Raw genomic sequence first — 15,352 nt, 5'->3', positions numbered from 1 at the left:
TATCGGAGATCTTCCCCTGGAGAGGTCAAGGGCAAGCAGAGCCACTCTTCTTCTTCAAGAAATCTTCAAGGGAACTGCAGACACAGCACAGCAAACATCAGCTGGCTTTTGTTTCCACTCCCCTGCATTATGCAATTCTCTGTCCAGCACAATAATGTATTTTATACAATTATGCAAACCAGGACACTAATGCATATTGAACGTGATTAACTGATAATGAGAAAACACTCCCAGTGTATAACTTAGGAAACAATATATCAGACATCCCTAGAGGTTACACCAGGGTCTCAGAGCACAGAGCAGGGTTTTAATGTGAAAAAAAGAAAGAAAGAAAGAAAGTGGTCAGGTTGGTGAATCAACACCAAGCTCCTTACAGTGCAGTATTTGTATCTAGAGTAAACAAACTGACATGAATGATTACTCACACTCCTTTCACAGTCGCAGGGAGTGAGTATGACACTGGACTAAAAAGCCCTCATCAGAAATGCTGTTATATCAAATTATGATCCGCTCCCTCATCCTTAGCACCCATTCGGAATGCAGCAGCCTGATGACTCCTTTGGCAGCTTCACACCAGCTGGAATGTGTTTTACGTGATTCACAACACCAGTTATGAGTGGAAATCCTCAGGTGTACTCCTTGCAAGTCACACAGCGGGAGTCTATTGATCTGAACAGCGGCAGATCTACAGTAACTGCGTCATTAAAATTCTTACAATGGGACTTTTTTTTGTTTTTCTTTACATATTTTTACACAATTTAACATAGAAATGCACTAAAGATGTATAACCTTGCTATATAAAGTCCTCTTATATACATATTGTTTAAATCAATTGAATCTGCAGCCTGAAACCTCCAGACCGTGAGCTGGGGAAGATAAGAGTGTGCTGAAGGACACTGACGCAGAGTCTCTCAAATTCTTCAGTGATTAACATTATATTAGTCCAGCTTTTTTTTTTTTTTAGCACAATCCCTATATAATTACTTTAAATTGTTGGTGTTTTGGAGAGCTGAAATTCCTCCACATCCACAGTTCAGGATTTGGCTTTGTGCACACCTATAAGGATTTCTCTGCAGCTTGCTCAATGCAATCAGGGCCAGCATCGCTATATACAGGTGTCCCCCTGTCTCTTATTGATTAAGACAATTTTCTTGCTGGGCGAAAACAATGAAAACAAATGTTATCTTTAAAGGAAAGATCCATGCATAGCATACATCTCTCCCACATTTGGCCAGCTAATTCACTTTTGCCACAGTTAAAGAAGAAAGGAGAAATGCACTGGTCATTTCTAAAATTCAATTAGGAAATTCAGCGACTAGGATTCTTTTCAGAAACAGACCCCATTGTTGAAAATGGACATTAATTAGGAAGCCTGGTAAATAATTATCCCTGGAGAAATATACAAAACAAACACAATATGATATCAAACATGGGCAGAAATTCAATACCAGAAAGCACACAGAAAATGCAAGGTGCCTGTTTGAAATGAAAGTTTTTCATTAATGCGAGTATATCTAAATTGTATTTATCAGCGTGCAGACAATACTGGTCTCTTCATTCTAGCTGAAACCCCTTCAATTAGAAGTCAAGCCCAATGAATGAATGACAGTGCAGCTGCTTGTCCAATCTCACAGAGTGGCCTCTTGTTCACCTTGATAACCAGTTCAAACATGATGCCTTCAAACACACTGCCAGCCAATGACTGAACCATCAGAGGTGGAGAATGGCAGAAATCAATGCTGAACAAGTGCTTCACAAATTAGCTTGCTTTTTTCATTTATAGCGCTCCCTCAATCTCCTTACAGGGTTCAATCCTCCACTGTCGAGCTCATTAAAACAGACCCTGATATGAGTGTGAACAATGCGCTGTATATGAATTGATACTGGATTGATTTCACTAGGCGACAGGCAGGCTTTCCAGTAATGCCTGCATACCATATTAGTAAGATGGCATTATGTAACAGTAATACTAATGCAATATATACAGTAAATGGGTACTGTTGCAATCAATCTGTCATCCGGCAGACCACAGGGACAGTGTCAATTATATTTGCAGAACTGCTTAAAATATGGCAAGAAATAGTTTTTGCAGTTAGAATCCCTGAACTCGTGGTCTGTTTAGCTTTTGAGCAATGAAGCATAATTTTATTTCGGTCCAGTGTTTCCACATACTCACGTTAAGAAGAACCACATGTTTTGGATCAGTTAGAAGTGATTATAAGCAATCTTTAAACAACAACAAAGCAAAACAAACATGTATAATAACTGCCTGGGAAAAGCAAAACAGCCCCATACAACTGATGAGACAGACAGGCATAGAAAGACAAGCAGACCTGAAAAGACAGACAGACAGACTATATCTGTTATGAGAGATTATAAACAATAGCAATAAAAGCAATGCCAAAAGTGATAAATAATGCAGCAGGCACAGCAATAGAGAATGACAGAGCTGTTACACTAGGAGCATGATTGAAAGAGTCCCTTTAAACTGCACACTTAAAATTAAAATGCATTATTAATAATAATAATAATAATAATAATAATAATACTAATAATAATAATAATAATAATAATAATAATGTAAGCTTTTTCTAATTATTATAATTAAAACTAATTATGCTAACACATTTTTAATCACAATTTTATTACACATGTAAAATATCCATTAGGGTTTATGAGCTGTTGCAGAAATAATGTGCTGTTGTTCAATTAATGTAAACCACATGATTTTTATTTTTTTTTTCAAATTAGTTACTGTCACCCCTAATAAACTCACTGACCCAAAGCTCTAATAAACCACCCAAACAAATATACTACTGCCAGGTCTGTAGTTTAATATCTTTTTAATAGCGTTTCAGATTTCTTCAAACGTATTTCACTGTTCCAAACAAGATATTCACTGTTCATAATACATTTTGATAAGTATTATTATATAAAATTGTGATAAAAAATGTGTTAGCATAATTAGTTTTAATTATAATAATTGGAAAAAGCTTACATTATTATTATTATTATTATTATTATTATTATTATTATTATTATTATTATTATCATTAAGATCAAAAAATGATGATCTTATGTGACAAGAAAGTACTGTAATACTTTGGATACAGTAACTTTGCACAGTACATATAATACTGGACGCTCTGTACAGATGTTTCACTATTCTACAATTTAACAAAGAAACCAAGAATAAAAAATCCCATTGCATGGTGATAATTAGACCTCATTACCCTACATACCTGATCAATCTTTAAATCAATACAGACATTGATAACTACACAATGTCATTTATTCCTGCTAGCCAAATTAACGATTAGAAAAACCATAAATTAGGTTGTCATGTAATATTCCCTTTAAATGTCATTCAAAACACAATCAAAGCTCATTTTAATAGCTATACTTTGATGCACATACTTCCTAAAGCTTTGCTCTGGGTACAGTTCTCTGTAGCTGTTATGGCTGGATGGTTTTAAAGAAACAGATGCTGTCTGAAGCTGTTGCCAGCAGGATCCCAAATACAGAGCTGAGGACTGCATTGCCTAGTTATAATTAGAGACGGGATCATTCTGCTGCTCTCAAACTGCAGGACCTGGTTTAAAGGGACAGCAGTGAGGATTTAGATGCCACTTTATAGTTCTAGTTTGGGATGCCAGGGGGTGGTTTGGTAGGTGCTCTCTTATAAAAACATCACCATTCCCTGTATGAAAACATGTTTGGTCTGTTAAGGCACTCGAGTGGAACAGTTATTAAGCTGTTACAGAACCCAACCTTTATGGCTAATTTGCAGGGTAAATATTTCCATTCTCTCAAACAGACAAATCACACGCAGGACATTCCCAGACTATTTGTATATTATACTAATCATAGTTTGCTTCAATCACAATCCCACACGATTCAATGAGAATCTATATATATATTATAATATATATATCAATATATATAATATATATATATATATATATATATATATATAGGCTATTTATTCAAACCTCTCAGATAAGGAAATATGCTGAAAGAGCTGAAATGTATACGCTATTGGTGACTTCACCGTAAAAAGTCATTTTCAGCCCAGAAAGCCAGAGGAAAAGGGTCCACATGCTACATGCTGAACTGTTTCAGTTTATTTCCTATTATGCTTTCCAGCTCTATTGATAAGGCATGGCTTGTTTGATTTAGTAAGGGTAAATGATGCAATGTTCTCATTCCTTTCCATATTGAAATTGAAATACAGAGCCTAAACAAAGAGTTCTTTTCAACGACAAGGGAAAGTGGAAAACCCAGGCTAATGTCACCTTCACAATAATATTAATAAGCTCTGCTGCATTTTGTAATACCTATTGTACGATGTAATGACCATATCATCGCAATATAATAAACCACATGCCAGCTTTAACACAGTGTTATAACCCATTATTATTTTGTTATTACAAATTGTGATATATTTCCATTTGCTAATGATGTGGAACAATAATTATTTGGCTAAAGTTGTGGGTGGAAAGGTTTGTGTTTTAATTATTGGACTCCATTATTGACAAATAGGTTGAACTCACATGTATTGTGTATGATCATACTGTATCTGTGCTTACAGAATTCAAATTGATCCTTTAAAAGTCTTAACTGGAGCTTGAGTGAAAAGCTATTTTAGAATGAATATTGATAGCAGAATAAAGGAGGTGTTATATCCTAGTGGTTATATAAATTGTGAATTTTTTTTTTTAAATTATGTTCCTCAAATTCTAAATTCTTAAAATGCCCTGTTAGTCTGGATAACTTTCATGAAGTGGTGCTTTGTTTATCTATTTTTCAGGTTAAAAATAACAAAGCTGAATGATTCCTGGACCTCTCCTCTTGGTACCTTAGCACTGAGGTTCCCAACCTAAGAGTAAACCTGACGAGAGCAGCCCGCAACATTCTAACATGTTCATTCCAGAGGCTGATTGTTCATCTGGGAACATCGTCCAATGCATCACTGAAATATTTATTTGCAGACCAAGAGGGTTGACATGAGAAAAAGCAGTTTGCTTGTTTCTGCACAGCAAAGGCATTGTCCATGCTGTTCTCACCACCCTTCGTGATTGAAGCATTTTCTGTCCTTGTTTATTCCATGTTGAAGTAATTAACTAGATAGAAAAAAGATGTTCCCACTGGGACATGAGCCATCTTGACTGATTTACAAGACAAGGGGCAAACAGCATTACTCACTCACATTTCTATAGGAAATAAAGATGCATTTTACAGCATGCAGCTGAGGATCAACAGTAAACAGTGCTGTAAGTGCACAATGTTTTACCTACAGGTTCAGTGCGCAGTGTGATGCTGATATGCTTTCCCACCTCACTGTCCCCATGCTCAACCTTGAGGAGTGGTATCAGAAGCAACATTTGTTAGAAAACTAGCTAACACTTTACATTGTGTCTCTAATTACTGTGTATTTCCACATAGTAAGTACATGCATGCATACTTGCACATAATTACAGTGTTATTATGCATAGTTACAATGCACTTTTGGAGCTTTTGATTTGAAGGATCCCGGCTCCAGGTAGAAGGACACACCCAAGACTCTGATCAGGATCACAGAGCACATTTCCCAGGTGGGGTTGCAGAGTTGGAAGCTTCCAGCTGGCCTTACAAGGGGGCATATGAAAGAGTGACCATCTGGGAAGCCCTGGAATTCTCAACCTATTTTACCGTCTTATATATCACTGCTCCATACATAAGATCAGGTTTAGTTTAGTCTATTGTGGTGGCTTTGGTGGCGGGTGGCCCTGCCAGTAAGTATGACGGTCGTGCTGTCTGCGGATTTGCACAGCGATTCTGGAATGGCCTTCATTATAGGATTAGGCGTGAAACCCACTGCCTAGTGCAGTCCAGCCCTCGGCCAAGAGCGAGGCAATATGAAACTACTGGAAGAGAAACTCCAAGAGGAAAACAAATAGACTAACGCTATGAAACTGCATTAGAAAGGACAGCTTCAACCCAGTAACTTAAGGGAATAGCGTCATGACTTGGGAGGGCTGACCAATGCAGTTGCCTGTAGACACAACGTTAACGCATGTTAATATATATATATATTATATATATATATATATTATATATATATATATATATATATATATATATTATTATTTTACTTTCTGTTTTCAAAAGCATTGTGATTCAAAGTGGCCTTTTCTGTCTTTCTTTAATTTACATGCAGTGTTTCATTCCCTCCCATCCAACACTCCCCATATAAAACACAAATTACGCCCCCCCACCCCCACCCCCCCAAATAATGAAATTAAATGCTAAATTAATCCACTCAAGATACTCAACTGAGAGATGATGTGAACAAGAGCAGTCAGTTCTGGGCGCGCTCTATTTTTAACTGAGTCACTTCATCTTTGCCAGTTCATTCTCAGACAGACTGTCTTAACAGTGCACAGGCACAGGGATGGAGCACAGGCTCCTAACATTTTCCACTCAACGATGAAAACGATTCACAATCCAGGGATCTACTGTGCAATGCCAGGATTCTAGCACCACTGACAGACTGTATAAACCAGACCTCTACAATGGATACTAATAATATTAATACTATAAATCAAATACGAGAAATAAACAGATCTGCACGAGGTGGCATCTCTTTAAACCATAAGAGACACCGTACACACAATACAATAACTTAATAACAATCATTTTATAATATTGTAACAAGAGCTGTCCTGTTTGTAACAGGTCCTGTTATCGCTTTCTAAAACCCGTTCAAAAATATACTGCAGTACTGCTGTAAAAAAACAAACAAACTGCTGTAAAATGTGAGATTTTGAAGAAACCTTTTTACTGCAGGACAAACGGGATTAGCATGCCGAGTGGTATGACTGCTGTATTATTTTTTATATGGGAATCGTGGCAGCTCCTTAAACATCAGATTGATCCTGAGAATGACCTCAGTGCTCTCCTGGGATGCCCCATTTAGAGTATGTGCCCCATGAGGGAAGTCATTCATGCAGAATCAGCATGCTACTCAGGGGTGGGGAACGCGATCTAAACTAACCCAAATCTCATTTTAATGATAAGGGCTTAGCTTTGGTGGGGATCAAACCAAATGGAGCCTTGTTCTGTCATGGGCAATTACATTTACTGACTGCTTTAGAAACGGTGCCTGATTGAAGGGTAATTAACATCTCCAGCAATTACACTTTTCTCCTGATTGCTAATTGGTCGGACGGATTTGGAATGGAAAGTGAAAGCTGCTGGAGTCATCCAGTATTTGCCTTGGAAGAAAGCTGCGACTGTTCCATTTGGAATAGCAGGGCAGGCTCTGGCAAGGGGCTGGGTAGTTTTCTACTGCTCCCTCCGTATATCATCGAATGGGAATTACTGCACTTACTCGTCACTGTTCTGAAAGGCATTCACAACTCTTCAACCAGTTCATAGATTTAAACACATGCAGGGGTGCAGAATAATAATACTTCTGCTACACTTTCATTTAAGTTTCACTCACCAGCAATACACCTGTTTGCTACATCTCATTTACAAGGAGGTCCCAAGAAGTTACACTCATTTACAATCCAGAAGACATTCATTCGCACAATATGCTGTACAGATTCTCAATATCTACAGTCGTATTAATCCAGTTATTCTGGTGCCTTATCTTAGACCGTTCTCAGAAACAAATAACAGCCAGTGAAGTGTTATTCTTTTAGCCATGCTAACACACATTACACAATTATTGTGTGTAATATATATATATATATATATATATATATATATATATATATATATATATATATATATATATATATATACGAGTGTCACACAGATTCTTTAAACTGTGCTGCACAATATTTTCCAGGTTATAAGCCCTTCTTCTGATTCTAATACTGTGCAGAGCATGTGTTCAATTCACACCTGGAATGAATCATAGAATGTTTGGATTCTTCAGACAGAATGCTGAGCTGAAGTTATCCTGAGGTATTTGATGTGAGTCATTCTGTGCCATTCTAAGCATTACTGTGTTTTTTTTTTAAATAACTTATACTGTATAGACATAGATAGATAGATAGATAGATAGATAGATAGATAGATAGATAGATAGATAGATAGATAGATCGATACCAGAACATTATATGAGACCCTCGGAATATGACATCCTTTTGGTAATGGCGAATTTTACATATAAAAATAAATAAATAAAATTACAATCCAAATAAAAAAGAAGCCATTTCTAACACACAGAGACGGATCGATTTTTCAATAGCTAGCAGTAGATAATTAGCGGATGGATAATCAAAAAGCAAGGCAACTGTGACTGCATGTTGAGCAAGAAGATAAATAAAGACATCAATAGCTAGACAGGCACAGATCAGTCACAATCAGATCTGAAATAGGCAGTTCACAGTTCAAGTGGACAGGCAAAGGCATCATTTAAATTGTAGTGCAGTAATCATAACATTTCTGCATAGTTACAAAAAATATATATTGCACACTATACGGTACTTGGAAGTTACTGCAATACCTGTACATGTTTATCTTCCAAATGTTAATTATACAGAGCCTGCACATCCAGATGGTCTTCATAATCGCATTTATATAAAATGAAGAGTTTGTAGCCAAATGCAAACTGAAGCGACTGTAGGAGGCTTGGAGTGTATGATAAACAGAGTGAAGAGTGACAGACAGACACAGACAGACACACAGACACAGAAAAACAAACAGACAGACAGGAGACACGGACATGCTCAGCACATTAGGGTCCCCAGTTTTTTAATGAGACTTCTAAAAAGCTGTGTCTTGTGTTTGAGTTCATAGTGTCCGAGTAGAGTGTGTGAAGGTCTGTAGAGTAGCAGCATGTTGCAGTGTACAAACGGGATTTAGGTTCTATGACACTGATGTAAGGAGATTGGAGTGGTGATCTTTCAGGCAGGGACTCTTCTGAAATGAGTCTTCAGCATACCTTGGTGAGTTTTTTGTCGTGGCTCTGACAGAAATTCCCCCATGCACTGCGAAAGAGCCCTCCGTCATTATTTCATTAACATACTAAGCAAATTCTCCTGCAGTCATTCATTTTGTTTAGCATAATTGCAGTTGTTTCATGCTTGTGCGTTCATTTAAAGTGTTCTTCAAATCGAAGCAATTCCACTATTTGGTGGAAAATGTGAATGTCTGATAGACCATAAAGCACACTGACAAAAAAGTAATGTGTTTGTTAAAGCTGCTGTTTCAGCCAATTAAAAATGACCTGTGAGCATTTGTGCTCCTGGTTTATAAAGCTTCCATAAGGTTTGTAAATCTTCTTCAGTTCTTGTAAGTATCATTTTACACTCTGCACGTCTTGCATGTAAACCAAAGCATCTAAGCACTAGCTGATACAGAGAGAAATGTATCTTAATATGAAGAGTAAAACCAGACATGAACCATCCTTTCTAATGTCAAAATCAAGAAGACAAACTATAACACAAACTGTGCAGCCAGCTGTTTCTGGCTCCAAAAGACCTCCCTTCCATTCTCTTAGTTGGTAACACTTTACATTAAGTGTCTCTAATTACTGTGCATGTACATTGTAATTACATAGTAAAAACATGTGCACTTACACATAATTACAATGCTATTATGCATAGCTACACGTACTATATATATATAGTCATTGATTGAAAGTGTGTTTGCTCTTCATTAAGCATGACCAGCAGTGGCAGAGCATTATGACTATATTGATCCTGGCCTTGCATGTGATTACAATTCATCATTCCGCTCAAGGGTTCGATCAGCGAGCCTTGGGGACCTTCTGAACACCTGAAATGTCGAGATGCAGTAGAGTGTGTGAATGCAGTACTGGCTCTTCATCCACCTGCCTGCTAAGAACGCTGCAAGCTGATTGGGGTGGCTGTCCTTAATATAAGTTACAGTCTTTGAAAACCCATGAAGCTGCACTACAGACCTCTTTACAGCAGCATTTGATGTAGGGAAGTATTGTGTTATTGCATTAATTATGGCCACCCTTAGTCCTAAAGAGACTAAGAATAGCAGAATGCAGCATTTTCATATTGGTGAACATTGCTGACAAATTATTATTATTCCTCAGCATCACTGCAAAGTGATGAGCTGAATAATAACTTGATAAATGATAATATAATATTTCTTATCTCTTGGTATATTTAGGTATCATAGCAATGTCATCTAAGATCCCCCTTGATCCCCAGGTTCAATGGAACAGAGGCCTATTTGAGAAAACAGACCATCTCCTCTCAGCCTGTAACCATAGAAACAGCTGAGGGATTAGAACAGGAGTTTGGGGTTTAGGGATGGTTGTTGGGATTCTGTGAGGATTATGGAATGGTTACAATGCATTTTCTAACCCACTACGGCAACTTTAAAGATGGCTTGGAATCCAAACCACATTCTTATTGGAGATTCGGAGGCTCCAAGGTTACAGCTATGTTACGAATGATTTATACACCTTGCAGAGTTCTCTGCCCCTTGCTGCCCTCTCTATTGGCAGTTTTTCATTCAAGCCCAGCATCTGTGTCTGTTGCAGTTGTGTTTGGTAGTTGCAGTGGTTCTTTAAACTTGTATGACCTGCTTTTATACTGCCTGGATTTAATCCTTCCCCTTGGACATTCCTGGCAACTTTCCAAAGTCTTCTACTGGTTAAACATAACTATAGAAACAGCATAAAAATGGAAGACATTATGCTCTGGCTTCATTATTCACAGAATATGCACAAGTTTGCTGATTGCAATTATGGTCCCCTAGTTGTTTAGAGACTTCACTTAGCATTCAATCAAATGAATTTGCATTAAAAAGCTGCCATAAAGCTACTATAAAATGGAAATAAAAATAAATGGCAAGTGTTGACTCGACTGGAGATTTGCCATCAGTCAAAGCATTTTGAAGCCAGCCAATTACATTGCGAGTTACAGGGACCCACAGATTTCAGCACAGAATGGATTATTTGTTCCACTGTTAATGTATGTGCTGGAAACCTAATATGGGAATACTGCCGTACAGTTTACATAAGGAACAGGAAAAATAAGCAGGCACACACTATGCACAGCATTACTTTCAATGATGAGGATCTCCATCAGGATTAGAGAGAGATGTGTGTTACTAGCTACTGGCCAATACTTCTGCCTACTATAAAATGCCATCCTGAATCAGCATACCAACAACTGAAAGCTCTTTGGGACCTGTTCACAAAGTTTTATTTTATATCAAAAACATTGTTTTATTCAAACTATTTAGCTTTTTAGTAATAGTTTAAGAACAGCTGAGAAGCAGCTCAATAAGAAAAGCTTTGTAGCGAATGCATAGGCCAGCACCTTTAATAGATGGTGGTAGAGGGACTTCCTGTTTTCTTATTTTGGTCTTGGCTGACAGACCATTACGTGATGAATACAGAACCAAAAGCCTCTTAAAAGGGAAGCTGTGGGCTTTGGCTGCCTTTACTTAGACCTTCAAACTCATTTAATTATCCGTTTGCCGGCATCCTCTCTGATAGAGAGACACCTTCTCAATAATTTGACACGTTCCATTTTCAGAGGAAATAATTTGCATTATTCTCCCGATGCTTAAAAATAATCTGTTTAGATGCAAATCTTCCAGATTTGTTTAATCAATGCTTGTGTTTGATTTAACAGTTAACTCCAGGTAGGGCAGAAATGATAAATATTTATTCGAGAAACGATAAAGTTGCTTGAGCTGGCTATAAAGACGTATTGTAATTAGACAGTGTGCACTGGATTATTTTTTCTTTATCTCTTATGCAGAAGGTGGAGTTTCTAGTTTTCAGATCCTGTACCAGCTACATATCATTTGGAAGCCTACACATAAATCACTATAAAAGTGCTTGGGAGCTGGAGACATTCTGGGTGAACACAATAACGTTTGTAGACACGTTGTAGGTGATGCTCAGCTTCAATGACACACTATTTAATGCTGCAATTCTAATGTTCTTTTTATTATCATCAGTATTGGACAGATGTGCAACGCATGTATAAGGCAATTAAATCAAAACACATTTGCTTACATAATTCAATGCAAAATGTAAATAATATTTTTCTTTCATTTCTTTTCTGTTTTTGTGTAAAAGTGCACTGTACAATCCCAACTAACCGACCTTCAGACAGCAGTTTGCACGGAGGAGCAGGACCAGAAGCAGTCTGCTGGACGGCCTTGCTTGAAGCAGACGTCTCTTCTTCGCAGTAATCATCTTCTTCACTGGAGTACTCAGAACTTTTTGCATGAATCACAGACAGCAGGCACTCAATTAAGCAAACTCTTCTGCCGAGACACATTCTGTTAGGGCAATTAGCTTATTTACGTATTCAATATGCCAGAGAGTTATCAGGCAATTGCACAGTCAATGTCCGATATAATATCTAATAAATACAGATCAGAATGTAAAGCATTCCTAACCAGGTACCTCGTATTAACAATTGCAATGTTATCACAATCCCTTTTTTCTTCTCTTTATGATCCTCTGGGTGTTTTTGCTTGGGTTTTATACTGCAGTCTGGAATACCCAGATATTTCAATAAAAACGCTATAGAGCTGTATTTGATATAGTTACATATCCAGAATTGATGTATAAAACCATAAAAACTAAAGAAATACTTGAAAAATGTTTAGCTCAAGACTAAGAGGACTGGTAATAATGTTAATAAAGCTAATAAGAGGTATAATACACATTGGTTAGTACTCCTTTAAGATGACTATATTGTTTGCTTTACTAAAAATGGATATGATATGTATATGCATTTATATTTAAATGTCATTAAGAATTCATAGATTTTTTGCAAATGTAGAGAATCAATAGCAAGTTGCCTTTCTTATTTAATAATTCTGCAACAGCTCCCGAAAGTTGATAAGATGCACAATCCTACATTGAAACAAGTTCAGACCCTGCAGAGATAATGTAAGAGTTGCCCGTTCCACTCCACCAGTACCATTTATACTGGGGTCAAATACCACTTCCAAACGACAGCCAGATTAACAACAACGCAGTGTGTGCTACCTACCATAGTCATTCTCTGCCATCATTATTCTCTGCCTTTCAGCCAACAAACCAAAAACCATCTTTCTTTCTTTAATTTTCGGTATCACTACCTTTCTTTCTCTCTCTGTTAGGCTGTTCTTAGCAGCAGAAACCCTAACTCTGAATTGCTGTTAATTGCTAACATAAAGCATGTGGTGCTAATGCCATAATTAGACAATTGAGTGTTTTCACAGGTGGTAATTACAGGTATCATCACTCAGAGCAAATGCCATTGTGGAACTACACTCTATTGCAGTGGATCCAGTCTGGTGGCTCAACGAGAACCGTTTTAAACTAGGGCACAATTAGAGTCCAGCTAGTACCTACAAATGGAATTTACACCTTGAACGAAGCCCACGTAGCTGCCTATACTGCAGGCATGGGCAACTCCAGTCCTGGAGGGCCGTCCACACCAGGTTTAACAGGATCAATGAGGTAGCTCACTGCTTTAGGACTTAGATGGAGGTTTAATTTGTTCATTTAATCAATAATGACCTGACTTTGAGGGGCCAGAGGGTGATTCTTCATGTTGGAAACTATGTGCTGGTGAAGTGGTTAGGAAGACAACGTTACAGTATTGGCACAAGAACATTTAGATTAGTAAAGCAGACATGCTTGTGCTTTATTTGACATATCCTGTCAATTACAAAGCTGTACTGTTTATTTATTTATTTATTTATTTATAAGCGTTCTTTAGACTGAAGAGCGTATTTTGCAATTTAAAGTAATGTTTGCAATTGGTTCATGCAAACACACCCTGTTCAGAATTGTGACTCAGGGTGCCTCTCTTCACACTGTGATTTGTTTCAGTCCCTGGCAGGGATCAGATGCCCCCCTCCTCCCTCATTATCCTGTGGTGCAGAGTCTGTCTGCAGCGGCCGAGACCGGTGATGCAGGAGGTTGCTGTCCCTGTAAAAATGGCCCTGGCTCTCCGGTAATGTGAATATTAGCAATGCGACAACTCAGTGTAAAGGAAATATAAACCACAGTGGCACAGAGATGAAAGCCATGTGGACACCACCGCGCTTCAACTCTGCATACTCTCATTGACCCCCTAATTAGCATTACTAGATCTGCAATAATAATACAAAAGGAGGGGTCAGTGATACAGCACTTATAGCATTAGATCTACTACTCTATAGACTAGGGGTCTCCAACCCTGGTCCTGGAGAGCTACTGGGGCTTCTGGTTTTCATTTCAACCAAGCTCTTAATTGCACCAATTATTGGCTTTATTAGTCAAGATTAACAGGTGTTGTAGATCTTTAGCCATTGATGATGTAAAGACATCTAGAAAACCTGCAGGATTGGGGCTCTGCTGGACCAGGGTTGGAGATCCCTGCTGTAGACTAATACAATAGAACCCTACTCAGCTGGTGGCTGATACACAATAGTATTGGGACAGTCATGCTGGTTTCTGGGACATCACTAGCTACCCAAGTTAACCCTACTCAGACCCCATGTTTGCTGAATATCTTGCTGTCCTTAGATAGATAATCGTCCCTTCTTCAGGCCAAAGATATCAATAAGCAATGGAATCTCAAATGTGATCCATCTACTTCCAATGCAGATGACCCGGTAGAATCATTTCTCTTCATTTTGATCTTAACAAATGGATTTCTGTAAATGGGACTGCCAGGACTGGTACAGCATTGAATGTCACCAAGACAGAACCCCAGTGTACTTTACCACAAACAGCAATGTAACCCCTTATCTGTGTCATTAAAATCAAGGAAACTTTTCTATTGTTAGTGATGATGACGTTTCAGTATTTCCTGCAGTCGTCAAGAATCATTCAATTAGCTCCTGTGATAGACCAAATACATTTGTTCTAATCTGTTATGTCGCCCCTATGAGCACAGATCCTATCTGTTTTACTTATCTGTTCTGTATAGACCACAAAACAGAGGAGGGAGGGGGAGGGCTGGAGCAGCATCCCTAAAATAGAAACCCAATTAGAGCAATAACAGGGGACCACTCTGATTGTCTCCATTTCATCCGATTTATTAATGATGATTAATTCATTCCAAACCAGTCAGATCTATTCCCGTAGGGGAATGAAGGTGAAATTGGAATTTTTGATCACTGTCTTTAGGAGATTGCAAGACCAAGGAGATAGCAGGGCATTTTTAAACATCTCAGCTTTTTGATTATGATGGGAAGCCAGGAGGCTAAAAATAAAGTGTGATGTGGCGACACGTAAAAAGAAAAGTACATTTATAGCCCCTTGTGTGCTATTTATAGCTATAATAGATGGAGTAGGTGGCACGCTTATCTAAAGCTCAATCAATCTCCTCTGGAGAATTGATTTAGAACTGGGTGCAGGAATGGGCTTTCT

The sequence above is a fragment of the Polyodon spathula genome, chromosome 24 (genome assembly GCF_017654505.1).
Source record: "Polyodon spathula isolate WHYD16114869_AA chromosome 24, ASM1765450v1, whole genome shotgun sequence".
Lineage (NCBI taxonomy): Eukaryota > Metazoa > Chordata > Actinopteri > Acipenseriformes > Polyodontidae > Polyodon > Polyodon spathula.
The sequence above is the reverse complement of the archived record's forward strand: the minus strand, read 5'-3'. Positions refer to the sequence as shown.